This window comes from Miscanthus floridulus, chromosome 17 (genome assembly GCF_019320115.1).
Source record: "Miscanthus floridulus cultivar M001 chromosome 17, ASM1932011v1, whole genome shotgun sequence".
NCBI lineage: Eukaryota > Viridiplantae > Streptophyta > Magnoliopsida > Poales > Poaceae > Miscanthus > Miscanthus floridulus.
The window spans coordinates 100,015,534-100,033,328 of NC_089596.1; the positions used below are offsets into that span (position 1 = coordinate 100,015,534).

General features: G+C 45.6%; 3 pseudogenes; 1 reads left to right on the forward strand and 2 right to left on the reverse strand.

The window, feature by feature from the left end:
- Positions 1-23: 23 nt before the first annotated feature.
- On the reverse strand, positions 24-3,821 carry LOC136515071 (GTPase ERA1, chloroplastic-like; annotated as a pseudogene).
- On the forward strand, positions 3,805-10,935 carry LOC136515070 (uncharacterized; annotated as a pseudogene).
- Positions 10,936-16,111: 5,176 nt separating this feature from the next.
- LOC136515073 (alkylbase DNA glycosidase-like protein mag2) lies at positions 16,112-17,459 on the reverse strand (annotated as a pseudogene).
- Between the last annotated feature and the right edge of the window lie 336 nt (positions 17,460-17,795).

The following is a 17,795-nucleotide window of genomic DNA, read 5'->3' on the forward strand; positions in this document are numbered from 1 at the left end:
CCCACCTGTCCTGTGGTATGGGGAGAAGTCGAGAGTTTATATTTTTTGACAACAGAGACAGAAGTCGAGAGTTGAGACCGAGGTAGCAAGTCAATGCTGCGTCAGATCCGACCTGCATGCTCGATGGATCATCATCGGCGTGTTGTGAGAGGAAAACAGTGTTGGCTGAAACTAAAAGCGAACAGGGTGCATGTCTCACCATCAGTCGGTCGAGTAATAATGCGGCGACAGCTCCAACCGGTCATGCTCGCTTTGCCTCACCGTATCCACAACGACCGGCGCAGGGCACACGGCGCGCCACCGCCTGGACCCGCCGCCGCGGCGGCGTCGTAACGCCCACGCGGCCACCCGAAGCACACAAATTGGAAAAAAGCGACTTGTACTACATGCACTTGCCTCGGCTGTCTGATACCCTCTCTCCCATGATTTATACAGACTAGAGACTACAGAGAGCGCAACCATGCTCACTTATCTGCAGCAAAATCAGTTCCACAGGACAAAACAACAGCATCAGAGCACAGAACTTGCTGAGAGTTGGACCTCACTAATAACTGAGCAGCTAGTTGGGTCCGACACTCGGTTAACCGCTATACTCACTCGCATCGCCAACAACAGAAAAGAAGAAATGAAAAGGAAAAGTAAAGTCATTCTATGCTCGCGGCGGCTGACAGTAATAGCGCATCCTCCTAGGGTCAAAGTCACAGTGCTTGGATCTCGCCGCCGTAGCCATACCGCTTCAGAAGTCGCTCGTCTTGTCGCCAGTTTTCCTTCACTTTGACCTGTATCTGTACAAGGAGTCATGCATTGCTGTTAGACAGAAACTTCTCCACGATTAGTTGCATTGCACAGTTTTTTTTTTTTTTTTTTGCATTGCAGCAGATGGCAAGTCCACAGCAACCACATAAAAGCGAAGAAGATGTAAACCTCGAGGTAGACTTTCTTTTGTAGGAAGTCCTCGATATCAAGCCTTGATGCAGTTGCCAGCATCTTTATGGCTTTGCCATCCTGCATTGATCGGACATGTTAGGGGAATATTTTGCTATTAGACAACACAAACCAGGAATCCATGGCCTAATTCCTTTTTTAATAATAATAGATTTAATCTTAGATTGAAAAAAAAAACTAACTTCTGTCTCATGTATTTCAAATATCCAGGGAAACCAACCCAGATCATGCGTAATTAGGGTATTCTTAGCCTTTTTTTACCTTCCCTAGTATAATGCTTCTTTGTGATTCTTTCTCAACAAGTATCTCAACTTGAATGAAGTCCTTGGCACTAGGCCTACTTTTGTAACTGACAACATTAACCTGTCACAGAAAAATGATTATATTAGTAATAAAGAATATCATGATGGACAATATGCTGCATCAAACTGATAGGGAAAAGACCAGAAGATATACCTGGCATGAATAAGGAATTTCCTGCCTGTATTGAACAAAAATCTTTTCCCTCACTATTTCACCAACAAAAATCTCTCAGGGTGTTCACTAGCTATATCCTGCAACATGGTGAACCACATGGCTAAATACATGAACCAAATGTGCCTATTAATCTGAAATTGTCCTATGTAGTACAGCATCTAACAAAAAATAGACGATTCAGTTCAACTGAGGAATCATATTACAGAGCATATGCTCATTTAAGAGATAAACCACAGAGCAAAAAAGAGGGTGATAACAATGTACTAAAAGGGTGTAAACCTATTATTAACATCATCTAGCGAAGTAAAAATATATCGGGGAAGTTCCTAATCTCTGGCTTTCGAGAAAATATTTCTTCACAGCTGATTTGTAGCAGCCTAGCAGGGCACATAGTAATCCTTTTATGTTAATTCATACATTAGCGGTTTCAAGTTCACATTGTTCAGTTCACCAATACTGGAAAAAGCAAACTACTATGCCATCTGCAGAAAGATGATTTGCCAGTGCCTCCATCCATCAAACTATGAATAACACAAGATTTGTTGGATTCAACATTAGAATGGGCACATCAAGTTCAACTATAATGATATTCAGGAGCACACTCTTGATCACACAGACAAAAATATTCACTAAAATGTTCTGAGCGTGCGGACCTGACTCTCTCTGTCTATAATATAAGAGGACAGATAATGACATTTAAAGGCAAACAAAGCACAGGGGAGATGTCATTAGAAAAATATGAACGATTTGCTAATACCTTGGGGTAGTAAGCAGGACCCAGAGGGAGCTTTGACAATATCCACTCCTTGATATCATCCACCCCATTACCAAATTTAGCACTTATTGGTATAACATCATCAACATTAGTAAATTTTTGGTACCACTGTCAAAAGAGTTGTCCGGAAATCAATACCAACTGCATGCAGAGGAAAGCACAAAGGAAACAGGGAAACACCTTTCAACAATTGTATCAGGTTCATACCTCAAGTTTCTTTGCGATTTCTCCGGGTTTTATGAGATCTTTCTTGTTCAATACCAGCAGTACAGGAAGTCCAATATCTTTGTTTCCCACACCTTCTTCAAGCATTTCATCAATCTAAAAGCTCAAAGCTTACAAGATGTAAGGTAAAAAAATGGTTGAATGTCAGGACTCAGGACCAATTACTTTCTTTCTTACTGGTGGGTGGTGGCAGTACCTTTTCAGGTGCTTTGCAAGCATCAGCAACAACAAGCACACAGTCCGCACTGCCAATAGCGCTTCTAACATTCTTCATCATCATACTGTCCAGCTTATGCATCTCCTTTTTAATAACACCAGGAGTGTCATAAAGTATAATCTGCAAACTAGATGATAACTCAGATTAGCAGTGAAAAGCAACATGATCCCCTTGATGATAATTGGGGCTAGAAACTTGCAAGGACCTTAATTTGCATTGAACTGAATTAAATTCTGATACCTGGTACTCTGGTTCAGAACATATACCAAGAATGCGATGTCTTGTCGTTTGCGGTTTATCTGTTACAATTGAAAGTTTCTGACCAACCATTTGGTTTATAAGGGTGCTCTTGCCAACATTTGGCTTCCCCAATACAGCAACATAGCCTGAGGAGACACCGTATCAATACGCCAATCATTCAATATGGATCAATTTCCACTTTGCAATTTTGACGAAAATGCTCTGCGCATTGCAATTTTGCAAGCTCCTTAATTTTACTTTACGAACTAGGACGAAATTTGGCTAATAAAGTTCAGAACTAAGTGCATGACCTCAATTCCTAAGCTTAACCAATACTAAACCCGACTAATTTCAAACGCAGGAAGCACAGAAGTGAGAAGCCTAACCGCTGCGGTGATTGGCGCAATGAGAGGTGCCCAGTTCCTCCGACTCGTACTCATCCAGCAGCGCCAGGCTCCGGTCCGGCTTCTCGATGAGCTCCAGGCGCGGCCTCGTGCTCACCGCCGGTTCAGCTTCCTCCTCCTCCTCCACTTCTTCTTCCACCATCTCATCCTCTTCCACTCCTGAATAGGTCATAATCGCATTGCACACAGCCCCAGCTCCATGCTTCAGTCTCGAGGCGCGGACGCGTCTTCCTTGCAGCACACACGGGGAAATAAAATCCGGTGGAAGAGCAAGAGCTCTATGGGAGAGACACGGCGGCAGCAGCGGCGGCGGCGCGACGAACCGGAGAGCGAGGCCAAGCTCCATCGTGGCGAGTGCAGACTGCACAGAGTGCGCAATGTGTCCGCGTGCATCCGCCATTGGGGATAAGAAAGAGAAGGCAGGCGACGAGATGTTTTCGGCCCATTTTCAGAGGCCCATAAAAGGAAAAGGCCCAGGCCCATGAACTGGTCACGTCCTACCCGCCACGGAGCCCTCCCGACAAAAACGACCAGAGCAGCAAGCTCCCAACCGCCGCCGGAGCTCGGAGCAAAAACATCTCCAAAACCCTAGCCCCCATCCCCTCGCTGGGAAGTCTCGGCGGCGGCGGCGGAGATGGGCAAGGCGAAGGGGAAGCAGCGCCAGGACAAGTTCTACCACCTCGCCAAGGAGCAAGGGTACCGGAGTCGCGCGGCGTTCAAGCTGCTCCAGCTTGACGCGCGGTTCCGCTTCCTCCCGACGGCGCGCTCGGTGCTCGACCTCTGCGCCGCGCCGGGAGGGTGGGTCCAGGTGGCCGTCAACCATGCCCCCGTGGGAGCCTTCGTCGTCGGCGTCGACCTCGTCCCCATCCGCCCCATCCGCGGGGCCCACTCTCTCACCGAGGACATCACCACCACCAAGTGCCGCGCCGCGGTGCGGAGGCTCATGGACTCCAACGGCGTCTCCGCCTTCGACGTCGTGCTCCACGACGGGTCGCCCAACGTCGGTGGTGCCTGGGCGCAGGAGGCCACATCGCAGTCGGCGCTTGTCATCGACGCACTGCGCCTTGCTACCATGTTCCTCGCTCCCAAGGGCGCCTTCATCACGAAGGTAAAGGATTCTACAGAAGAAGAATGCTCAATGTTGCAGCCATTGGCTTCCCTCTGTAATTAAGCATGATGCTTATTTTCCTTGTAATATGTGAATGCAAAATATCTTTGTTGAAAATACACTATAAAAATCTGTTCTAAATAAGTGGCAGCATGATATCTTGACATTTTCATCCCTAGGCAGGTGTTATGTTTATGTATATATATGTGTGTGTGTGCTCCTTGGTTCACAGTGAAGTAGTATCCATTCTTCTGACATGTTGAGTGGTTTTGACAGTTTATACCTTGCAGAGTTGTCATGTGTTTTGTTATTAACTCATCTCCTTCAGTTGTTGAATCAGCTTTATTTTCATTGTTCTCATTGTCTCACATTTCAATCCATGTTTAATCAACTCTTCTTTTTCTTCAACAGGTTTTTAGGTCTCAAGATTACAACGCTATTATGTACTGTCTTAAACAGGTGTGTATTCATTAAATGTTTTGTATTTTTTTATTTTTCATATTTGGTTAATTGAAACATCAAATATCATCTTGGTTGCAGTTGTTTGAGAAGGTTGAGGCGACTAAACCTTCGGCAAGTCGGTCTACATCTGCTGAAATTTATATCATCTGCCTGAAATACAAGGCTCCCGCAAAGATTCAGCCAGAACTTCTTGATATAAAGCACTTGTTCAGTGTGGTTCCAGAACAGACCAAAGTATGTTGAGCCACTTGTCTGAATCATCTATCTAGTTTCTTTTCTTTTTTCTGCTAGCATACCTTAATTTTGGAAATTTTGGTGCTCTGCAGTCTAGGGATGTCATGGATGGTAGGAAAAAGAGACACCGTGATGGGTAGGCCCTCTTTTCACATCAAGTTTGCCTGCTTCTTTTCCTTTTCCCCTTCTGAAAGTATGTATCTTTTTTATATCTATATAATTGTTAGCACGATTAGCAGTGTGACCGGGCCTAGTGCAAGCGGTAGAGTCTTACCGCCTGTGACCGGAAGGTCCCGGGTTCGAGTCGCGGTCTCCTCGCATTGCACAGGCGAGGGTAAGGCTTGGCACTGACACCCTTCCCCAGACCCCGCACAGAGCGGGAGCTCTCTGCACTGGGTACGCCCCCCTTTATAATTGTTAGCACGATTAGCAGTGTTCACATCATAGTGGACTATAATGTTCTACCTATATCTGTTCTCAGTTCTCACATTAAATATCCACTTCTTACGTTCATTATAAGTTTATAACAGTCTGTTTTCCAATATCCTTTTTCTGCTCACATGTAAATAATTGCATTGCTCTTGGTATCGTGAAAGTTTACAAGTTGCTCTGTTATTTCGTGCAAGCAATTGAGATGTTTGTTCTCACCAATTCGGCATTTTTTAAAGTCACATAATCAGTTAGGCATTTCTAGTTTGAGCCAGAAAACTGTGCTTTTCTGCTCTTTGGGTAAGCAACAATGAACAAGAATTAACAGTTTGTAGAATTTGTTCAACAAAAACACCAGTACTCGGGTTCATGTATGGTCCATCTGCAGGCTGCGTTAAACAATGTAGAAGTCCTAATTGGTCCGCTACTACCTTCAAACGCGTCGGCCATGGAAACAGCATCTACCTACGTCCGCCGGGGACGACTATGCGTTCCGGAGAACCCCGGCCCTAATTGAGTCAACCAGCTACCATAGGAGCAAGAGGACCTCACCAGCGGTGTGACGGACGGACTGGGCGAAGGCACGAGGCTCGGCAAGACGGTCGGCCACGAACACGGGGTGACTCTGGTTCCCAGCGAGCACAGCGACAGCGTCTCCGGTGACCCGCGGCTCCACCGGCGAAACCACTGCACGAGCGCGATAACCAAGTCAACTATTACTCAAGGCACAGCCTAATTGAAACGGCGAAGCACCAGACGACGCTCTGGCCGTGCGCCCGCTCTGGCGACCATGGCGGACCGCCGCGAGGGGAACGCCCCGCCTCACCTCACTATAGGCCGAACGAACGCCGGAATGACTTCACTCGACAGGTAACTACCCGAGCTCGTAGTGTGCACCGCTAATTGGAAAACGGTGGAGTGTGTGAGGCCAATTGCAGGAGCGGCGCCTACGGACTTATGGCGGCCGGCGACGGCAAAAATTCAAATTGGCGCCCCTCCCTTGTACCACCGCCACAGTGACCGGTTTGGCACGACGCCGTCCTTCCACCCGACCACCAGACGTGCTCGGTACAAAGAAAGGGGGCTAGCGCATCGATTCAGCTTTGGCGTGGCTCGGCCGGCCAGCGACCTTCCAGGCGACGTGACTGGCACCTTTGGCGTGGCCTCGAGCGCAAGCGTGAGGACGAGGCAAGCAGGACGAGCCCACGCGCGCACACAGCCGATGTCAACGGAAGCAGTAGCGGGACGGCAACGCCGGATGGCGCGCAGTGCAAACGACGCGACGCGACGCGACGGCGAGCAGCAGCCACGGGCGGACGCGCTGAAGGAGGAGCAGAGCAGCCAGGCACGGCCGGGCCTAGCGCGCGCGCGTGCCGTGTGCCAGCGCACGACTGCAGGAGACCCAGACCGGCAGCGCAGGACCAACGGCGGCCGGTGCGGGAGCGTACGCGGTGTGCCAGTGCAGCAGCGCAGCGCAACTAGTAGGGCGAGTACAGTGACCGGGACGGCCAGTGCGGCGGCCCGCGCGTGGCGTGCCCGCACAAGCGCAGCAGTGGCGATGCGGCCGGCTCGGCAGTGCTCGCTGGCGGCCAGCAACGGCAGCAGCGGTGCCAGGCAGAGGCGGTGACTGCGACCAGCGCTGGCTTTGGTTAAAACTAGGTGACGTGCACACTTTTTAAAGTTGTTGAAAAATCCTACCCGATGGTCCAAACGCCAAACCAATTCTTCTATACGCAAGAGGGTACGTAGGGCTATCGACCTAAGCCAAGACATCTCGCCACTTCCTGAGCCGATCGCTCTACAAAAATTGCCAAACATGGCTTCGTTGACCCATTTTCAAACTTACGCGAAATGACTTAAACTTCGAACGGTTTCGCGTCGAATTCCTTTTCCGAGCTTCTTGATATATTAGCTAGCAAACCTCATTTCCGACCGCAAGTATTTCACCGTCACCTATGAAGTTTATACTACCAACTTTATTAAAGTCACATACGCGTCCTATAACATTTCCTTTCAATAAAAATTCATTAAGAACCCTAAGTAACACCATGCGGCATGAAATGTAATTTCGTTTCATGTTTCAAATGAACGCTTCAAGTTTCGAAAACTGCTTTATACCCTATAATACCAACATGTATACACAAGTATTATGCTTATGCAGTGTTTAGCAAAAAGCTGTACAATGTAACACCGAGGGTGTTACATTAAGGCTGCAATTTTTTTGTCTGTGTTTATTTTCATAAGAGTGAGTGGGTGTTTATGTTGGCTCACCAAGCCTATCACCTGTAGAAGTTTATTAAAAAGGCATACGCTGTTCTTTCTATGTTGAAAAACTTTGGTGGAATCCACCTGTAGAAGTTGTAGCTTTAAGTTTTTGTTACACAAAGCCCTATGGCACAATAGATTGTTATACACTGATATCAATAACTTGTATGTAGGTATGAAGAAGGGAATACGACATTGCGGAAAGTTGGTTTGGCATCAGACTTTATATGGTCTGACGCCCAGGCGCCACTGGAGTTTTTGGGCTCTTACAATGCAATTTCATTTGATAATCCAGAATCCCTGCCCATAAAAAATCATGAGCTTACAACAGATGATGTAAGGAACTGATGCCTTTGCTAAGCATACTGCACAGCTTATCTTTCCATCTATTTTTGTATAGGTACTTACGGCTGATTATTTGGTTTGTGCCAGATAAAAAATTTCTGTGAGGACTTGCTTCTGTTGGATAAGAATAGTTTCAAGCATATCTTGAAGTGAGTACCTTATCTACCATTCTATTTTCCCATATGGTTTATTTCTGTTCATTTAAATAGTTATGATAACCCAAACAAGTCTATAAGTAGAGGTGTGCAGAGTATATAAATCTTATATCTATTGCATGACCATGTTAGATGGCGAATTCGCTTACGAAAAGCACTGTCAGCGTCTTCACAAGTCACCCCAAAGGTCAGTGATGCTGTGGAGAACACAAAGGTCACGGATGATGATGTACTTCTACAGGAAATGGAAGAATTGACCAGTGTCATTGATAGAAAGAAAAAAAGAGAGAGAAAGCGTTTGTCAAAGCGTCGGGCAAAGGTATATGAAATACATATGCATATTTTGCAATATGATGTTGATTTGAGATTTATGCTGACATATGGCTCTCTTCATTCCAGGATAAAGCACGCAAGGCCACAGGAATGCAGATTGATGCTACAGGAGATGATTATGGAGATCCTGACTTGTTTTCTATTAGTGTTATCAAGGTATAATGCTTGTTTCTGTGGACATGTTATGTGCTATCTTTTACTTAGTGGCATTACCTGTCCTCAGAATTTATACTGATAGCTCACTGGAAGAGATTTAGTTTTACATGAAACTTGTTTTTCCCCCATTTGTTACACTTAAAGAAGTAAACAGCAATACTCATTTTCCTCTCTTGAGTTTCCTCTATGTCCCGCATGCAATAATTTCTAAATACAACAGGCTCCATTTTTGCTAAAACTCACCAACAACTTTTATCCACTCTATTTGGATTTCTGTAAGCCTTCTAATGAGCTGTGTATGTTCTATCTTTACCTGTGGTTTGTTCTTGGAAAAGCATCTAAAAGAGCATTCTCGTTCATGATCATCTAATCCTTAAGTTTTTATATTCATTTTCCTTTTTTTTAGGGTGGAAAAGAACTTGAAGCTGTTGAATCAGCAGAGCTTGATGTGGAAGATGAAATTGGAGACAGTGAGAATGAGGATACTCAAGCTCGTGAAGACTCTGATGAGGAAATGGATTCTGACGAGGAACAGCAGAGGTAATTTTTTTTGAACATCCACACCATCTGAACACATAATTAAGTGATCAAATATCCTTATATTTCTAAAAAAGAAAACTGTCATGTCAAAAGTTTGTAAGTAATCATTGTTCACATCAGGTATGATGCCCAGCTTGAGGAGATGCTTGATGAAGCTTATGAGCGCTTTGTAACTAAAAAGGGTGGTGAAATAAAACAAGAACGCAAGCGTGCGAAACGAATCAATCCTGATGCTGATGCAGACCTCTTAGAGGTAATACTTTGCCAAAGGGCAGGACTTGTACAATGCTATGCAATTCTTTTTTCTTTGTTACAATTTACAATAATAGAGGGTGTAAAGTTTAAGATCTCAATTTCTTTTGTCTTGGTTACAATAATAGAGGTTGTAAAGTTTTAAGGTGATATAGATGTTTATTATCTTTTAATCTTACTAGGGAGGTGAAGATGATGGTGATGTTGAAATGGATCAAGATTTTGACGAAGATCAAGATCAGGAGACCAATCCCCTTCTGTTATCTCTAGATGAACAGAGGCCAACTAAAGAGCAGATTGTAAAGCAATGGTATAGTCAGGATGTGTTCACAGAAGCTGCAACCGGCGTTACTGAGCAGAGTGACACTGAAGATGAAAGGGAGAGTTTGCAGAGGAATAAGAAGATGGATACTGGCAAAAAGGAAAAGGTGACTAAAGCACAGTGTTTGCAACAAGAAGATTTTGAGATTGTACCAGCAGAACCTGTCCGAAACGAAGATGATTCATCTTCATCTTCTGATGAATCGGAGGATGATCTCGATGATTACAGAAAGGCTGAAGTACTAGCCTATGCTAAGAAGATGCTGAGGAAGAAACAGAGAGAGCAGATACTTGATGATGCTTACAACAAGCACATGTTTGATGACGAAGGGTTACCCAACTGGTTTGTTGAGGATGAAAAGAGGCATAGGCAGCCCATGAAGCCTGTTACGCGTGAGGAAGTAGGCTGCGATGAGGGCTCAGTTTAAGGAGATTGATGCCCGCCCATCCAAGAAGGTTGCAGAGGCCAAGGCTCGGAAGAAGCGTGTTGTCATGAAGCAACTTGACAAGGCACGCCAAAAGGCAGATGCCATAGCGGACCAGAATGACATAAACGAGCGATCAAAGAGGAAGATGATTGACCAGATTTACAGGAAGGCGATGCCAAAGAAGCCTCAGAAGGAGTATGTTGTTGCAAAGAAGGGGGTTCAGGTGAGGGCTGGCAAAGGGAAGGTGTTGGTGGATCCACGGATGAAGAAGGACAAGCGGGCTGGCGGAACTGGGAAGAAAGGGAAGAAGGGCGGCAAAGGCGCAAAGGGGAAGGGTGGCCCGAAAGGCATGAGAGGGAAAGCTGGGAAGAAGGCTGGGAAAGCCCCGCGGTAAAGAAGCTGAGGAGCTAAGCATGGCTGGAATGCTGGATGCCTGCCTCCCTGCTAAATTTTGTCTCGTCCGACTACAGCTACTCAGTAGGCAGTAGGCAGATGTTTTGAAGTTGTGTGATGATAAAAGTTTATGTGTTCAGTTTTGTAGCGTGAGTTATCAGTGGGTATAATTTGTTTCAAAACTAGTGCTCACTTTGAGTGTCACTAAGCATAATTTTACACATTTCACAATCAATTATCAAAACTTTTAGCCCCCTTGGGGACTCCAGAGCACAGGACATACAGATGCCTGCGTCTCTACTAATATTTGTGTGACGAACGCCGGTGGAGACTTCTTTTTTTACAAGTGAGGAACTGAAGAGTTCTCCTTTGTGTGTCGAGATGGACGTGGCTGCTTTGGACTAGATAGGCGACTTTGGCTATGAAGTTTCCTCTGGAATCCGCTTGCATTTCCTTATCAGATGAAAAGAATGCAGCACTTTGAATCCCGAACATTGAGATGCAGACCGCCTGGATTCGCATTCGTCAACTTGTCGATCAGAGTAGAATCTGATCCAAGCTTTTTTGCGTTCAAGATTTGGAATCAGGCTGATGCAGAGGCGGCCACTGAATTCGAGCTACTTGGTGATAGCATCAAGCAGCTGGCCAGATACCAACTAATGATGGCTCAGCTCTAAGAGAATATAAGCAGTGAGCGATGGCTCACAGTCACTGCAAAAAGCCGTTATTGTTGTAGTGCTTAAACAATTGTTTTAACTTTTAAGTAGGAGACAAGTTGACCGTATAACTCACTGGTGGTGCGTACCCTGAACTTGAACGTCAGTAGAATTGCAAGAACCCATCTCTGTACACAAAAAGCTACAGAATAATATATTCTTCTTTTAAAACCCAACAAGGCAATAATATTACTAATTTCAACACAATATATACTCCCTTTCCAGTTGAAAACAACACAGAATACTCAATCCAGAATCTCCAATTTCACAGGGCAAGAGGTAAACACAAATAAAGATTCAAGATTTGAAGTATCTCAAGTCACAATCTATCTTTGGTAACAGCCCATACAAAGCTGCAGGCTCAAACACTACCCTAAAAATATTCAGAAACGCTAGCACAGCGCTTGAAAGAAGTCTCCATTTCACTACCCAGCATCTTCGTGAAGCCTTGCCTGGATGGTTCAAAATATCAGTGGGAATCCTGCATCTTTCCGACGGCTTTGTGCAGATATGATTCCGAGGTAGAGATCTCCTGATGGCTCGATGCACACTGCACGAATCAAAACTGCAACTTGCTGCTCCAACACATCCGATGGATGCAAACCTTCCACGCCCATTCATCTGAACGAAGAAATGGTAGCCTTTGGACAGATCAAGTGGCAGTAAATCAAATCTTATTCTGTGGGACAGTGCGAATTCCATGAACAAGCCGGGAACAAGATTGAAATGTAGTCAATTCCCTTTCCAGGATCATTGGAGATGAAAAGTTACATATACCCACATAGATATATTCCTTTGGTCCCCAAGGGGCGTGCACCGGCTGCTTATCTCCTTTGGAATATGTTCTATGGATTGTACATCGGATGGCTGAGATTGCAAAGAGATACACGGTGAAAAGAATGGATGTTCTTAGGCCAAATCCTGTTATCCTCCATTCTCCAGTGAATTATGCATCAAGTAATATATAAATTAAAATTTCCAATTACACGTGAATCTGTGTTTGAAGTGACAGCATTTTGATAACTAGTTTTTTAACCATGTATGAAGTTGATATGACAATGGACAATGGTCAACATGATGCTACAACAAGCTGAGATCATTGTGATCAGATGCATCAAAGCTGATACATGAATGGACAATGGTAAACAATGGCTATCAGATAGAGACAAGAATCTAGGAACTATGAGCCATGGAAGCATTCAATCAGAGGTTTGGTTTGCGCACCTTTGCAGCTTCTGACTTTTCAGGAAGCACGTCATCTTGCAGGCGCAGTCACATAGCCTATTGGCTGATACGCACATCTTCCGAGCTATGTGCTCAGACATCGACCTGCATGCCAGTCTCATATTTCAGACACTAAAGACAATGGTCCTCCATGCTACAACACTAGCATCTTGCAAGCATCTGCAAGGACCTAACAAATATTTACTGACCTGAGTTTTATCATGCAACAAGTACCTTGCTGTACAAGTGCAGTCTCAGAATCATAAGGGTAGCTTTGGCATGGACCATAGAGAACATATGCAATTCCCTCTTCCAAGGCCCTGGCAACAGGTGAAATGTATTCTTCAGTCCAAAAGGGACTTAACAAGCCTTGCTTGGCACATAATTCTTCCAATCTCTCATCATGCATGGGGCAAGGATACAGCCCAGATAAGGTCATTTCATGTGTACAAAAGGGTAGGCTTTGGATTTCCTTTAATTCACCACTCAAAAGTTAAACCCCTTTACAGACAATCTACCTTAACGAAGAAGACAAAAGACAACACTGCAATCTTGTTCAGCCTTTGGATATGTGATGGATCGACCTGCCACTTAAGGAGAGGCAAACAAATACGTCTAGTCTAGTCACTAAGGGATTCAGCAGTCACTACTTACAGAGCAAGGCAACCTTGTAACTTTGCTCCATTATAAGTGCATTCATCCACAGCAGACAACACCATGCCTTTATAGGTCTCTGCAAGTACAAAACAGCTGCTGGATACAATGGCATTACATTTAATTTGATTACTTGCACTGATCTTACCCTCACTCCTGTCTGCCTATTCATAGTGCCCACTGTTCTTGCCGATGGAAAGTATATGTTTGATCAGAACTTGAGCCATATATAGGAGTTATTACTATATCACTGATACAGAGAATGTTTCATCACCCCTATTGTCTTTCGTGTATGAATGCAAGCGTGTGTGCATGCTCAAACACAGGATATTGCGTTGCCATCTCAAAAGGACTAATGTTACCATGCTAATATGCCAGAGATGAGGTGATATGTTGGCATGCAAAGTCCTTTTTTTTTGCAGTAAAAAGGAGGCACTCCATGTCTGCAGTCATAAAGTGAGTTTGGACGACAGCTGTTGTATTTCCTCAGGGGGCTGAAATGATCAGTGCTTGTGCATCAGAGAGCAGCAACATGCACGCAAAATAAACCATTGGCATTGTTAGATTCAGTGTGCTGCTGAAATGGGGTGTACAGAACTCCAGAGCTCAGCTCCATCTCGGTTGTGTGAAAAACACAGGCGGACCAGAATCTAAAGCTATTCCTTTTTTTTGAAGCAGAATGCCCCCTACTTGTGACTTGTGAGATCTAAGCACCTGCAAGTTCAGCTACAAGCTTGATGTGTTAGAAAGGGTGACGAAGTGTGTGTACAAAGTCACCCAAACATCAGGAAATTAACTCTAACAACAGATGAAACGCACAGGTGCTATGGCCCTAAGCTTGGGACACGAAGAGCTCTTCTCTGATACCATATCCAGCATCATGCACCACCAGTCATCTCAACACAAAAATCTTAAGAGGTTTTAAAACATAGAGATTCTACTCTTTGAATTTAGATCACATAGTCTCCATGTCCCTTGGCCCTGAAACCAGCCAGCCTTATTCTCCTCAGCCACCTTTAACCCACAATTGTGATTCCATGCAACTTATAGCTCACACACGCGCACGCAGCAGGCAACCCCAGGGCCTATAAATAGCAGACCTTGTGACAAGAGATACTACACCATAAGAGCTTCTGAAGAGCAAAATACTTTAGTCTAGACACTAGATACAGTAAGCCTTAGCACCAACAGAGGTTAGTATCTCAACAAGGATACTTCAAATATGTCTGCCTCGCGGAGCTCCTCTCCCAACTCCATGTCAAAGTGGAGCCAGAAAGAGAACAAGATGTTTGAACAGGCACTAGCCTACTATGGCGAGGGCACACCCAACCGGTGGGACAAAGTGTCCAGCGCCATGGGAGGCATCAAGTCTGCTGAGGAGGTGCGCTGCCACTATGAAGATCTTGACTACGACGTCAAGATGATTGAGTCAGGCCACGTGCCGTACCCCCAGTACAAGACACAGGGATTCTATACCCGAGGTAAAGTCCATGACACTTCGAAAGCAAACTGGAAACAAATAACATAAGAGCTTCGTTCTGTATTCATAAGCTTTTGGTTAACTATATGCATGCTAGTTGGTGATAGTCACAAGAAGCAGGCCTCGAGCTAAGCATAATTCAGTTACCATACCATATTTTTTTAGGAATAACTCAACATGCATCGCTATGTCATCGATGTCTCAAGAATTCACACACTCGAGCATCTGAGTATTTTATGTTCTTTAGCTGTTCCATGAATGGGATGATCGCATCAACATTGTATAGGCCAAACTGCAGACATCCTTTCCTTTCGTACTCAGAAAGAGAATCTGGGTCTAATTACTCGGTGTTTGTCCACTAATGGCCACTAATTATGTGGGCTCCAATCCTAGTACTATGACAAAAATCTCCTACTTCCAATAGAAAAGTTTGGACCTTAGTACCTTACACTCTATTCCCTCGTGCATCCAGCTTGCACCCGACATGCAGTTCTCATATTACTCTGAAAGTCACAGCTTATGCCAAAAGGGCATCTCCATGGTTCTCATATTACTCTGAAAGTCACAGCTTATGCCAAAAGGGCATCTCCATGGCGCTTTTTAGCAGTGTGAGTAGGCAAGCTTTGGGTAGTTCTTTGCTTCCTTTATTGTCCTTTTCTTTTGTTTTATTTTCAAGTGGGTGATTTCTGGTAGGCAGGTCTTTACAACAGCTGTAGAAGCAGCTGCAAACGAAATCAGTACAAGCAGATATCACATGTACAAAGCAGAATTAATGTTTACAATTCATAGAAACTTACGGTGTGCATATTGACTTTTGCTTTCAGGTTAAAATGTTGGAGGCTCAAGGAGGCAGAAAACAAAGCTCTACGAATCTAAGATGGACCTAGGTTCTAGAAGGAAGCAAAGGAATCCAGCTCTGGTTGGAGAATAAAATGATGAAACAGTGTGTACATGTATATAGTATAGGTTATGAGCAAATTTATGTCTATCTGTGGTTGTAGGATCTAGTGTACATTCATAAACCGCATGTATTCATTGTCCCCTTGAACTAAGTTATGGAGGATGTAAACTCATGTATTTATGGAAACTAAAAAAATATTGCCTTGTAGCATTTTGTTGCCACCAAATTTTGCTTTAGCTGGCCACTGTTTTTAAGCATCGGGCTCAAAAAGAGAGGTCATTAGATTGTGCTCACGAACAACGCAAAGAACCAAATGCTAGAATCACGTATGTTTGAGCCACCATAAGTCACTGTTAAAGAATCCTCTATGCATAAAGTAGAATCGAGATGGTGTAACAGTAGAATCAAAAGCAGCAACACAGATTGGTCCGGACAAAAACTTTATTCCAACTATTTCACATCTATGCTCTAAGATGTACAATCAAGTCATGACTGAATAATGATATGGAACGACATACTTGAAAGGAAGAAACTATCATTTCCAACCACAAAATCATCCTTCTTCTAATAATCAGGATAGGAAACGATTAACTTATGCTCCACATATAGTTGCATCAATTATGAATATCTAATAAAATCACAAGCTTACAACATAATAGCATTTGACACTGGAACTAGTCAACTTCAGTTGTAACTCTGCAAGGACCCTGATGTGAACATAGACAGTGTCACAAATCTGACACACCATCACCTACCCCAGAATCATCTAAATTTAACAGTTTTGGGAGAACTAATACATAAGACCATCACATACATGTACATACCTAGCTAAGAACTCAGCATTACCCTTATTCTTCTTCTTGGCTGCAGCGCCCTTGCTCTCCATGAGGCGCCACATGTACCATGCGCCGACTGACCGGTACGGCCTCCACCGCTCGCACAATGCCGCCATCTCCTCCGGATGGGGGAGCGCCTTGAGCTTGTACAGCTCCTGCACGCCCTTGCGCACGCCGAGGTCGCCGCATGGCAGCACGTCGGGGCGGTGCAGCGAGAAGATCATGAACATGTGGACAGTCCACTCGCCGACGCCTCTGACCTTGGTGAGCTCCGCGTGGAGCGCAGCCTCATCCATCGCGGCGACGGCGGAGTCGGACAGCTCCCCGGCTGCGAATCTGGCCGCGAGGTCGTGGAGGTAGGATGCCTTGCGGCCGGAGACGCCGATGGTACGCAGGTCGGCGGCGGCGAGGGCAAGGACGGCGGCAGGTGTGACCGCGTCAGCGGCTACGGGTGTGACCGCCGCCGAAGCAGAGGGGAGGAGCGCGAGGAAGCGAGCGTAGATGGCGTCTGCAGCGGAGGTCGCGAGCTGCTGGTAGAGGATGGAGCGCGCGAGGGAGTGGAACGCGGGGAGGGAGGGGGTGGCGGCAAAGGTGGGGGCCTCAGTGGAGGCAATGACCGCGGCGAGGAGGGGGTCCGCGGTTTGGAGGTGGCGCAGAGCCGCCGCGAGCTCTCCCGGGTTGGACAGCGCGGGCAGCACTGGAGGCGCCGGAGCCGGTGGTGCCAGGGCGGTCGTGGCCCAAGGTTTCGCTTTCGGCGGATGGTGTCTTGACGATCTTACGGGAGCGGAAGGAGATTTTGGTGGAGCGAAGGCCGGTGACCGCCAGAGGCGGCTCGGTGGCCGGAGGCCGGGAGCGCGCCGTCCGCCCCATGTAGGTATTTCTGGGTGGCGTGCGGCTGCGACGTACGGCGCCGCCGGAGTTGGTGGTCAAATGAAAGGAGTGAAGGTGGGACACTCTACCGACAGATGAACAGCAGCCCGGTACGGGCTGGCCCATCTCACTCAAGTTTGGTTGAGGACGACGCGTTTCGGCCCAGCTAAATTTGTTGGGTCGCGGAGACACAATAATCGCGACACAATCTGGGCCGCGGAAACTCAATCACCATAGAGTAGGAAAATGTTCTTCAACTCCATTAATTTTGGCAATAATCCGATTTTCCTCACATTTACAAAACTGGCTTTTAATACAGTTTGATTTTGCATTCTAAACGATTTTGGATAGTGGTTTTACCACACTATTAGGGGTAGATCGAACTTTGTTGATACTTTAAGGGATAAATA